Below are 12433 nucleotides of genomic sequence, written 5' to 3'. Positions count from 1 at the left end.
GCTCTCCTGAACGCAGTCCTTCACATTTCCAAGACCAACAGGTCTTTTAAGACAATGGGAGGCAATGATCTTATTTTAAAGACAAGCAAAGACAGGAAGATATGAAATCTGTCTAAAAACCTCATTAAGCAAAGGGAGTCCACAGGTCCTTACTTATCTCTTTGGACCTAAGTATCTAATGTGAGAATTTTCATTCTGCTTTAATTCCGAAAACAGTGCTCATTTAAACAAAAAAACAAACACTGTAAATACAAAAATATTGAGTCCAAGATTATGATACTGACTACATTAGTTTTGTAATAATCACAATAGATTTATGGAACATTTTTGTCCTCTGTTTCAAATCAATGAACAGGTTCAGGCAAGACTTACTTAAATAGTTTACTGCTGATGAAAGTAAGTTAACTGTCCAAAGTCTATGCTGCTAAAGAATGCTTTAGCAAAGGGACAGAGCTCTAAAACCCTCACACATTGCAGTCTACCCCTTGTGAAATACTTATCAGTAATAACCATTCATGGGAAAAGCAGAAATCTGAGATACAGCATTGGTTTCACTTCAGTCTGTTCACAAAAGCTAGAAATTATGTTACAATTTTAAAGTAAGTTTTAAATTCAAACACTGAAGTTCAATAAACATTTAAAAAATATTGTTTCTCCTATAGCTACATGATTCTTGAAGAATATTTTTTGTGTAATATTAACAGAAATCTTTACCAGCTTTGGTTAACTGTCAATATATTTTTGTTTTGGAAGGTGCAAATTCACCAGGCAACCAGTTCCTTTGTGTTGCTAACAATTAGTGTTCCTGGTAATTAATGTATTATATAAGTTGGTTTGCTTTTTTTGTTTTTTTTTTATTTCAAGTCCATGCAGCACCTTGGTTGTCCATTTACTGTTTGTTTGATAACCATAAAAGAGAAGATCTGCAGTATAACCAAAGCTCTCACTGCAGCAATAGTTTTACTTCTCTGAATGTCCAGGTATCACCAGCCTGTCTGGATTACCCCACATTTCTGGAGGGTGACCTCCCATGTCACAAATTTATGCACAAGACTGGACACTGCAACTCTAATTCTCATGAAAGGAGAGAGAATTTTTCAGATACAGCCATTCCATTAAAAGCACACCTGGGATTAGATTGTACCAAACACAGAATGTCCATAGCCAACAGTTTGTAGCTGTTTAGGGCTGGCAATAGGATCACAGTCACTGCAAAGAGAGTATTCACATGGCTGGCTACTGCCACAAAGCCAGGGCAAGCTCTGAAAGGAGTGTGAGAAAAGCTATGTTGACTTATGTGGAGGTGCTGGCCAAAAAAAATAAAAACCCAGAAAACATAACAACCAGCAAGAAGGCAACAACCAACATAACACTGCACATTTGCACTGTGAAATAGCACTGCAACTCACTGGAGCAGAGATGCCAGCCACACCAGCCAGAGCACTCACTGTATGTTCAGCTCAGGCAACAACTGCAGCATAACTCTCATAGCCAGAGAAACCCCAGGCCTGGGGCAAAGCTAAAGCACGGAGGTGTCATTTGCCACACCCTGATAGGGAAGCTAGGCTTGCCAGGAGGTTTTGGTCACGTCTGTGCTGAGTAGTAAGGCCAGTCACGGGGTTTGTAATTGCTCCCTCACCCCCAGTTCAGGGTCCTGAAGCACAAGATAACAAAATAAGAAGATTTCACAGGGCTTCCTGGCAGGCAGACTTCACTCTGCTGGTTAGGTTTCTCCACAAGCCATCACACAGTTATGTTGGACTGGTTTGTGCTGGCTTGAGCTCTTCTGCAAAACTCTTCAAGATTCTTCAAGACTCAAGATTCAGATGGGCTTAGATTAATACATTTTGCTCTCTCACAGGTGTATGTAGCTGCTGATGCTAGAGGCAAAAGTAGGAAAAGGAGGCTGAAGATCTGAAATTCGGCAGGCAATGCCTGCCTCTGGTGGAGATTAGAGCCAGTTTGTGCAGAAACACTCTATCTGAACAGTATTTATTTGTGCACTGTGGGTGTTAATGCAACTCAGAGCCACCTTCACAAGCTGCATGAAAGTCTTTGCAGACTCTTAGGAAGCTTCTTATTCTTTCAAATCTATTCCCATTAGTTTCCAGAGGAGATCAAAAGTGATAGAATGGGAGGTCATAGCCCATTAAAATTTGCAAATGATAACTGTGGCTTCCCATTGGTGAAACACTTTTACAGAGATGCCCAGCAAATTTAGACAAAATTCAGTGTATTCAAGCCTGATCAGAGATCATAGTGAGTGAAAATAGTTACCATTTTAAAATCAATTGCAGCTTTCATGAGTTAGGTGCAATTTTCAGAGCAATCATGTCAATTCTGCAGATAATCATTCTGCAAGATTCAAATATAAATTGTATATCAAAGAGAGAGAAAAAGCCAATTCCTTTTGAGTTCACATGATTGCAAGTGAAAGGCAGCAAGAAACATCAGGGAGTCACTTTTAACAGAAGTACAGATAGCAGGTGTTTAATTAGTCTCAGGTCATACGTATCTGACTAAAAATGTGTCATGCATAGGTAGCACTTCCACAAGAGACTCAGCTGATAATCTGTACTTTCAGAAAATGTGTACAGAAATCATCCTGGCCACAAATAATCACAAACTGACTGCTGCAGACCTGCATAGAGGATAACTTTGGGCATAAAACATCCTAAAGTATACATTCAGTGAGGCTGTAGTTTGTATATAATAGAAAAAACCTTTCTGCTAGACCTTGCCCATCAGAGATGTGCAATTTAAATTAAATGAAAAAAAAAACCTACAGAAAGTTTTTTAATTGCTTGGATTTATTTCCCATCCATCTGACTAAGATGAAGACATGTCATTTTTAGGATCTCTGCTAGTACATTTGGGAAACAATTTTGTAGAGCTATATTAACAGCTATAGGTTTTAAAGCTGCTTGACTTCTTGTGCCAAGAAGAGAGAAAAGACAGTGATGGGCTGATCATGGGAAAGATGCTGGTGCCAGGGAGAGTTAAATGTATATAAGTAATCCCATTTCCATACAAATGAGACACCAGTTAGGGAAAATTTCTAGAAAAATTCTTCTTTACCCAGTTGTTACAGAATCTACTAGCATGGATAGAATCTAGTAGCATCTGGGGACTTCTCCTCAGCAACCAGCCTGCAGGAGAATAAATAAACCCAGATTTTCATCTGTATGTTGTTTGTTTGAGTACACAGCTCCAAAAAAGATTGTAAACAAGAGCTCTTTATGACCCAAACAGATTTCTGAAAATGCTACTTGATGAAGCTTACAAATCTTCTCGTGCCTTTCTATAGTAAGATTTCTCCTGGCCTCCAATACTTCTCATGAATCCCTGAAATGCAGGTTTTGGAAGTATAGGGAAACACCTCAGCCAGAAGAATGACAGCTTAGCTTAGTCCAGAAATTAACCTGATTTATGGTTGAACAAGACCAAGAATTAAAGGACTGTCTTTGGAGACTCTGCTTTAAGCTGGAGGGATAAATTATTTTTATACTTGGATGATCCTGTTTACATTATACCTGATGTCATTAGTTTAACAACTTAATATTTCTTTGAACAATCATGAGAAAAGAATTTCAGAATTGCTTCACATCTATATTAGTAGATTACAAACTAAATTGCAAAAGTTCTCTGACTTCCAGTTTGTCAGGAAATAGAGATGTGATAGTTTATCACTAAACCACCAAAAATTTCCTTTTTTTGTGTGATCTCTTCTTCCTAAGTATTCAAATCCCTTTCTTATTCACATACCTGTGGACCTGATCAAGTTACCCCTAAACCTTCAACTGCAATGAACAAATCAATTAAATTTTATATTTTTTCCCTGCCATTTAAATTTTTTTCTTAATCTCTTTTGAGCAAAGCATAGTACAAAAAAGTATTAGCACTAGAGCAGGTTGTTTTATTCCTGCAGTGGTGGTATTATTAACTGTATTGAAAGAGCATGTCCTTTCTGCTCATGTGATATTTCTCTGCTTATACCTCCTTTGGTCCAGGACCAGGTAGTTTCTTTATTGTCACAAACAGGTATTTGAAGAGTGCTATAATGCACATCAGAGCAGAGACCTGTGTTATTCCCCTTCCCTCAGGAGAAAAATACAAATTCTTTAATCAGATTTCAGTCCCTCTCTTTGTCTTTAATATTCATTGATCATGGACTGTTCTTGTTTTTTAAAACTTAAATATTATTTATAGAATATGAAACAGGTCCATAATGGTACTGGTTGGTTTAGTATCTTGACTAAATACTCTGTTCATGCTTCTATTATGCAAATGTCTTTAGATTCTAAATAGTAAAAATAGAAAGTAAAAAATAACGGTGACATATATATTTATACATACATGTAATATATGTGTGTTAACAGGGATATCAATATGTTAAATTAGTACATTCTAGAACAATTACAATGTTTAAAAATCAAAAGAATGATTATAAAAATACTTATAACATGGGAGGGGTTGTGACATAATCCCTGCTCATTCAGTTTCCTGCAGCACATTTGCCTTTTGAGTGTTACCCCTGAGCTCTTCTTGTTTTTTTCCAGAACCACATTCTCCTCCTCCACAAAACCATAGTGTGATTGTGCTTTGCCCATAGGCACCTGCAGAAATTAATTTTTAAAGTAGAAACGTGGTTTTAGAGATAATTCTGTCTAGCAGATACAGAATAATCCTGAGCCAGTGGCAACACCTTGTTTGGAAAAGTAATATTTAGAGATTTGACAGGTGTTTTGCCGTAGGCATGGACAGCCCTATGGTATGTGACCCGAAATTCCCCGTGACAATGCAGATCCTTTCTGCACACAAAGGAGCTGCCTATCTCCATCCTTCCCTTGATTTGGGCAGGGTTGCAAACACCCAGGGGCACTCCATCCTTCCCCCTTCTGTTTGTCAGTAATTACAGCAGATAACATCACACCTGTGCAAAGTGCTGATCTCTTCTGCCTTTCACCAGCTGGTGGTTCAGTCAAGGCCCACCTTTTTCCTTTTAATTTTGAGAGTTCAAGGCCCACCTTTTTCCTTTTAATTTTGAGAGTATCAGTTAAAGAAAAAAAAAAAAATTAAATCCCGACACATTAATAGATCCAGATTTAGGGCAAACTAAAAATGATATCCCAGCATGTTATGACTTTTTTTTTTTGATTATCAGTGGAAAGGGGGTTTATGAAAGAGTTTCTACATATTACATAGATCAAATTGTTTGTTGGAGTTTGTTATTCCAAATCTTCATTAGACATGCAATAGATAATTTAGACTTCTGAAAAAACACCAAGTGGTCTGCAGCTTTTGAACCTAAGGCTGCCTTCTCACTTGAGGCACTTGAAAATATCTTTTTGTGATATGTATTCATAAAAATGAAATTTGCAGTGGAAAGTGCAGTCCCAGAAGGTCTGCTTCTCAAGAGCAAATGGGATTTATAAATCCCATTTTCACATGCCACTTTTATACACCATAAACACATGAGCCCAGTTTCTGACTATTTATTTGCAGACTTTTACATCAGCTGCATGTTTTGATCTCCTTTTTTTTTCCCCAGTAGAACTTCTTCATGCTTATTAGGTAGATGCAAATCATCTATGAATATTAAGTAACATAGAAAACAAGTAGAGATAATATATAACTTCCACTGATCTCCAAGTTACTTCCATATCCCATAGACTTTGAGCCATGCTCTTCTGGAAAAAGAAAATAAGGTGGCTGCTCAGTCTGCCTATGAGAAACAGGTGTGGGAACTGGGGCTTGTGAGTGAGCCTGAGAAGAAGAGTGTCTTAGCAGCTACTAAAGGATGGAAATAGCTGCTGGCAGGTCAAACAAAAAAAAAAATCCATGCTAAAATTGAAGAAGAGCACTGAGGTACATGACCCAAGCATTGGAAGGACAGAGGGCCTCTGAAAGTGAAACCAGGACAGCGCTGGCCTGGGCAGTCAGTGAGCAGACCAGTGACATTTTGACAAGAATCATCCTTCCAATATTCAAACTAAAAGGTAACTTATGTGTCTGCTGAAGGCCAGTAGGATAAGAGCACCTGAAAACTTCAGCCTATCAATTACTTGAAGATAAAAACCCATTTATATAAGAAAATGTGTACAACACTTGGGCTAAGTGAAGATGGATAAACACCTTCCCTCCAAAGTGAGGAGAGCAGCACAACTATTTTTTTCATAAGTAAGTAAAGCCATCTACCTGGAAAGCAAGTTGTGGCATCATTTATGCTCAACTAATTGAGAGAAGTCAGGGTGTGAAGGCCCTGCTCCCAGACTGGTACTGAGGACCTGCTGGAGGATGAAAGAACCTGGGCAAGATGCAGAACCAAACCTCTGTCCTCTGCAGGTGTCACCTTTTGAGGACAAGGGCAGGGAACAGCAAAGTGTTGAAAGAGATCAGGTAAGATTGGGTGATACCTGCTAACACTGGTGCAATGGAAAGCTGGAAGAAGACATGAGACTGGTGACAACACCCTCCCTCAAGAGTGTGGCCATGCTAAGTTAAAAAAGTATTTGTATCCAGAGAAGAGGCACTCATATTTTTAATCAGGTGGGCCAGAAATGAAGGTGGCCACTGCTATTTGATGCCTCACATAGCCCTTCCAGGTTTCAAAGATGCCCCAGGAGAGTTGCATCAATGAGTTTAGATCAAATTAACTGGCGAGCTTTGAACACACTGAAAGATCAGTTTTTAAATCAGAAACGGTTTAATCAGAAACTGTTTCTTTGAATTGTATATACTTTCAAATTCCTTTAATTAAATTTAAAAGATCAAATTTATAATTGTACTAATCTGTTGTTAACATTTAATGAAGAAGGGGGTGATTAATACTTTCCCCTCTGAACAGAATTACTTTTCATACCAAACTGTCTTGTCAAGAACTCACAAAGCTGAACTTTTCCTTTCAGAATAAAGTACTTCTTTCTTTTCCTTTTCTGCTCAGTCATCAAACCAGGAGAAAGAGGTCTATTCCATAAGCAATCCCACCCACAGGGGAGGCAGCACAGACATCTGTTTATGAGAGACTGCCTTGTGTGATGCTGGCTGTACAGAGGAGGCAAGGGATGAACAGACAAACCAGACCCACATGGAACTTCTCCATGCCTCTTCCCCTAGCCCTTCTGCTGACCCAGTCCTGTCACTCAAACCCTGATTTCCCACACTGAAAGCAGTTTCCAAAATGCTGTTTAGCTCTTGCTTCAGCTGCATCCCTTTTCATACAATCTTTGACCTGTCATGCCAAATGTGCAGCACACTGCATGGCATTGGCAGTGCAGGCATTATCCAGTCCTACAGTTCCAGGGGGAGTGTTATAAATGAAAGCCTGACCATCTCCTGGCATATCAGCCATTTACCTTCATAGAGAATTTCTACTGAACACACCTGCAACAAATCTCATTTCTCCTTTCCTTTTCTTGGATTATGAGTAAAATAAAACACAGCCTATGACATTAATGGTCTTGTAATATTCTTTGAACTATCTGGATGCTAGGAGACACTACAGCTGAGGTCATTTTTTCAAACAGTGTATTGAATTACAGGTTTCCACTTGCTTTTTGTTTTGCTTTTTCCTGTGGGACCCATTTGTACACTGAACAAAGTAGGAGCTTGCTTGTTACAGCTATTCAGTGTTTTATCTCACCTTCATTGTTTTGTCTGACCACACTATTTCCGGGGTTTTTTTCATGAAAGGAAATCTGTTGCTTCTTTTGTGTTTTTCTGCACACTCACACTAATGTCTAGGTGTACATTTACTGCCACAGAAATCTCGTGTTGAGGGACTTTTTGTTTCTCTTCCTTTCTAGGGGGACGATAAAGAGAAATTGAAATGTCAGAGCATCCATTCATGGCATGGTCAGCATCAGACGGGTGAGATTTCTCCTTACAGAGCACTCACATGATACAAACTTGTAACACATGATAATGAGAGAGTTCTGTAACAGCAGATGTGCTGTGGGCATGGTGACACTTGGACTAGTTCAGGTATTGTAGGTGAACCAGCAGTGAGAGCCACAAAGGATTGCAGTATGTGCATTGTGCTAGGGAGCCAGCCCTCTCAAAACCCAGTGCCACCTCACCTAGGCACCACCTCTGGCTTTGAAGCCCAGGTCCTGGCTATTTAGTAGTGGTGTGTTGGAGTGTTGTGTGCCTTTGTAAGTCTTAAATCAGACAATAGGGGGAATAAATTACAGGATTTGTCCACACAGCAAAATGAGGTGTTTCGGCTTCTGCACAAACAGCTGAGTGCAGCTCATCCTGTGGGAGAAGGAGACTCAAGCAGGCTGTGTCACACAGGGAATAACCCAGCTGGTAGTGCATGTTCACTGCTCATGGCCCATGTACTCAGGCAAAACTTTTTATTTCTGCTCCTGTTTGTGGCTTGCAGAAGCAACTACACCACACTACTGGGTGGTTATACACGGTAATTCTGAAATGAGGCCACTCTTTGTCTGCTCCCAAGAGCTGTCACAGTGTCTAAGCAGTGACTCAGGTGGGAGCTCCGTGCCTGAAGGCAGTTTTGCCTGATGTCAGCATTTAATTGCCAGACAGCTCCCTCTCATAGAGGCTTAGAACGTGGGTTTTGCAAGGTTTGACCCTTAAAACTGCATCTTCCTATGGAGAAAGCCAACAAGATTCCTGCACTTTTCTTCCAGAAGCTGTCACTGGCAACAGTAAATTGTCGAGAATTAAAGTCTTTCTGTCCATGTGATCTACAAAAGTTCAAATCAGTGCCCCTTCTCTCTGTGTCTTACTTCCTTGTGGCCCCTTTGGCATGGTCTCTATTTCTGGTCTTTCTTCTCTTGGTGTCCCATCCTGTGCTGTTCATCTCCTCTCCTGCTTCCCTCAGCTTGTAAACTCAGCTTTCAAAACTCCTGCTCCACCATCTGCTCCCACAGGACCTCACCCAGCTCTGCCAAATCTTTGTGCAGCCCTTGTTCCCAAACACATTAGAAAGTAAATCAGCACTCCAGGCTCCTACAGACGTGGGCAGAAAGTCCAAAGAGAGTGGTTTCTCTTTTGCTGTCTTCCAGACCAACAATCAAAGCAATGGGTTCTTCTGCCCAAGAGCCCTGGCTATCTCCCTGTCAAGTGATGTGCAATTGGTCCCACAGCAAACACAGGGCACAGAGAGCAAGTGAGGCCACAGAGAGTATAAAAAGCAAATTGCCCAGCTGCTGAGTTGATGAAAGCTTAGAGCTGACAGTGTCTAAAAAAGCATTACTTCTTCCAGTGAACACCAGATATTTATTATGAAGTCTGGTCTGGGTTTGAAGGCAGTTTTTTTTTAACTAAAAAAATTGGCAAATGTGTGAAACCTTGAATCTGGGTGTACTGTTAATGCCAGCTGAACAGCTTGGGAAACACCAGCGTTCTACACACGGAGTTCACAGGATTCAGTATTTTTCCTTTCTTCCTCTCACTCAGCCTTAGTGTTTTGGTAGCATAGAGAATTGGAACTACCATTTTTTGCAAGAAAAAAACTTAAATACAGCCAAAAAGAGTTTATAGTCCACAGTCTTTAGAAGGAAGTATCAGCTGTTAAGGTTTGTGCACAGGTGACCAGACCTTAGGCTGAACTAACAGGAGAACAGTGTAGAAAAGCACCAAATATTGCACAGAAGAGAAGGGAGAAAACAACTGGCCAGCCACACCTGGGACTCAGTAATCCAACAAGAACTGGGAAAAACTACCAGGCATTTCAGCAAGTGAAACGGGAGCATTGGAAACTCCCTTTAGGTGAAACCCCAAGAGCTAGGGAGGTGCTGATTTATTGGCTGTCACTGAGGTCAAATCAACAAAACTGAGCCCTGTAGGTGAAAATTAAATAGAGGCAGGTTGGTTATTTGGGAAAGGGAAGGTGTTAAAAGGGATTGCTAGGTGAAACAGCCCATGTGATTTGGGCTCTGTGGATTAAGTAATCCCTGCAGCAACATCTCAACACAGCCTGGAGCAGGACAATAAACCTGCTGTTGTAACCATGCTCTGTGCATCTGGCTTCCTTCCCCTGTCAGAGGGGGCAAGAGGGTGAACTCAAATGTCAGGCTGGATGGGTTTGAAGATGGAACAAATACCACCTTAACATCAAGGATTCTAAGCAATCTTCCTAACACAAACCCAACTTTGTTATTTATTTTTGTTTTAATGAGGATTCAGCACAAGAAGAAGTGTTTAGAAGTAGCTCTGTTGATGCAGAACACTGCTCCAAGCCTGTTTACAATCTCCTGCCACGCTGTCCTTTGTAGCAGCCCTTGGCTTAGCATGGCCATGAGAATGATGCCTGTGCTACAGCCACACCTTGGTGCTCTGCCTTTACCCTGTCCCTCTTGTTTTCCTTCATTAATACACTGCTCAGGGAAGGCTGAGGGACTTGGCAAAGCTGGGCAGTTTCTGGAGCTGCTTCAGTAAAGAAGTACATGGGAGCTTGTGTCAGTCTGTCTTGGATGTGTGCCCTTGTCCTCTTCCTCCTTCATTCCCTGTCAAAGATCTTCCCTGGTCAGCAGAGCAGAACTGAAACTTTAGCAGCACAGAAAAATCCTGGGGTGCAGTCTCTTTTGAGCCAGTGACTTTGCTAACTACCCCACGAAGAAAGTTAGGGAGAGAAAAGAGTCCTTCAGTGGAAAAAAACCCCGATAAAATAGATGTGTTTGTAGCTGACAGTCAGCTAAAGATAAACTCAGAAGCAAGAGCTCTGGCAGGCTGCAGCTCTGCAGTGTGGTTTTTCCCAATCTAGTCATATAAAGGGGGGGTTGACAAATCAAACACACAAAAGCTGTAATTCTGCATGTCGCAGGCAATTCCATCAGTAAAGCTTGGCACAACAATTAAAAAACCAAACAAAACAAAACTAAAACCCCCTGCCATGCTGCTTGGTGTGGGATGCCACCTGGGATACCCTAGCCTTGTGGGCAGAGAAGAGCCCTACCAACATCATGGCCTGCTGCAAGCCACAGCTCCCTCAGCTGAGGCCGTGTGAGATGCAGGCAGAGCATGAACCTCCCTTAAAGAAAAGCCAAGGAGGAGGGCTACAGGCACATGGAGGCCTTTGATTGCAACTGCAGGTACTCAAACACTGCTTCCCTGTAGGGTACCTTCAAAAATACTCAAACCCCTATTCCATGGGGGCTTTTTCATTGTGCTCTGTGCTGGTCCTCCAGGAGCAGCTCCAGGGCCTGGGCTTGGTGCTTTGCCTTGAGAGGACGCCCTCAGTCAGAAGGTAGTGACAAGCACCCTGGGTCAAGAGACATGCAATTTATTCAGGAAAGAAAAGAGGGGTCCTGTCCTCAGCTCCTGCTTCCTGGGGTGCTCAGCTGCAGCTATAGGTCCTGCCTCCTGCCAGGCTGTGGGGTCAAGCAGAGCCTCAGAACATGTCCATATGCTCCACAAGCCACGGTGTGGGTGAGGTTTTCATGCCAGCCCAGACTCAACCTGGCTGTCCAGCTCCTGTGTGCACTGCTGTGCCTCAGCCCTAGGTGATCCTCTCCTTCCCACAGGCTCAGCACAAGTACTGTGGTGTCCCATGTCCTACAGGTTACCCTCAAGCAGGAAATGCACCTGAGTTGTTGCATGTGGGAAAGACATTTTCTGTGTGAAATTTCACTCAACCTAAACACAGCCAAGTGCTGGCCTTAGGAGGAGATTGGGCAGAGGTCATATCATTACAGGCGTGCTTTAACCAATATATACTTCCACCTTCCCACAGGGGGATGTCCCATGGAAAAATCTCTCCCAAATAAGCAGAGTAGAGACATATCAGACTTCCAGTCTCTGACAACCTACATTTTGCTGAAGGTTGCTTCATTTTTTGGAACTTTGTGAGCATTTAACCCTAATGCCTGACACCACATGGCAGTCAGCTCTTTGGTGTTCACTTGGCATCACAATGGGGAGATTTCTTCTCCTGGGAAGTGTCTGGAGCAGCTGGGTTTGTAAAGGTACCAGAGATTCACCATGCACTTTTGCATCCCAATAGGTTTTAAATTGTTTGTTTGTTTGTTTTTTGGTGAATTGGGCAGGGACCAAGGAAAGAAGAGCCCAAGGGATCCCCAGAAGGGGATTGTTCAGCAGGAGGTGGTCAGAGGAGAATGGTGACAGGGGTGAAGGGAAGACTGGGAGAAGAAAGGAATGGGCAGTCAAGGAGAAAGCAAGGAGGACTTAAGGCAGTTACTGATGAGGGATCACTTATGACATTGATATGGGTGACAGCTGGGATTTTATGGAACATTTGAAAGAGAGGCATGCTTTTTAGGCATTTTGAGTCTTTTCCACTGCTGTGTGATAAGGGAAATGCAGCTGCAAGAAGGCATAAGGCTCAGATAAGAGGAAGCTAATAAACATATGAATGAGGTTTAAACCCAGCTAGATCAAAGGAATATATTTGGCTATTCCCATAACAAGGGCTTTATCCTTGCCTTGCTATTTCCCTCAGATAGGA

The 12433-nt window shown here is 41.7% G+C and overlaps 1 long non-coding RNA gene across 3 annotated transcripts in view; it reads left to right on the top strand.

The window, feature by feature from the left end:
- LOC132324954 (uncharacterized) overlaps positions 1-12433 on the top strand; it is a 55991-nt gene that overhangs the window by 30436 nt on the left and 13122 nt on the right. For all 3 annotated transcript variants that reach the window (XR_009485796.1, XR_009485798.1, XR_009485797.1), the window contains exon 4: positions 7806-7869. This is a non-coding gene — a long non-coding RNA (uncharacterized LOC132324954). The remainder of the gene's footprint in view (positions 1-7805; positions 7870-12433) is intronic.

The sequence above is a fragment of the Haemorhous mexicanus genome, chromosome 3 (genome assembly GCF_027477595.1).
Source record: "Haemorhous mexicanus isolate bHaeMex1 chromosome 3, bHaeMex1.pri, whole genome shotgun sequence".
Taxonomy (NCBI): Eukaryota; Metazoa; Chordata; class Aves; order Passeriformes; family Fringillidae; genus Haemorhous; species Haemorhous mexicanus.
Note: the sequence above shows the minus strand (reverse complement) of the source record. Positions and strands in the feature narration are given on the sequence as shown.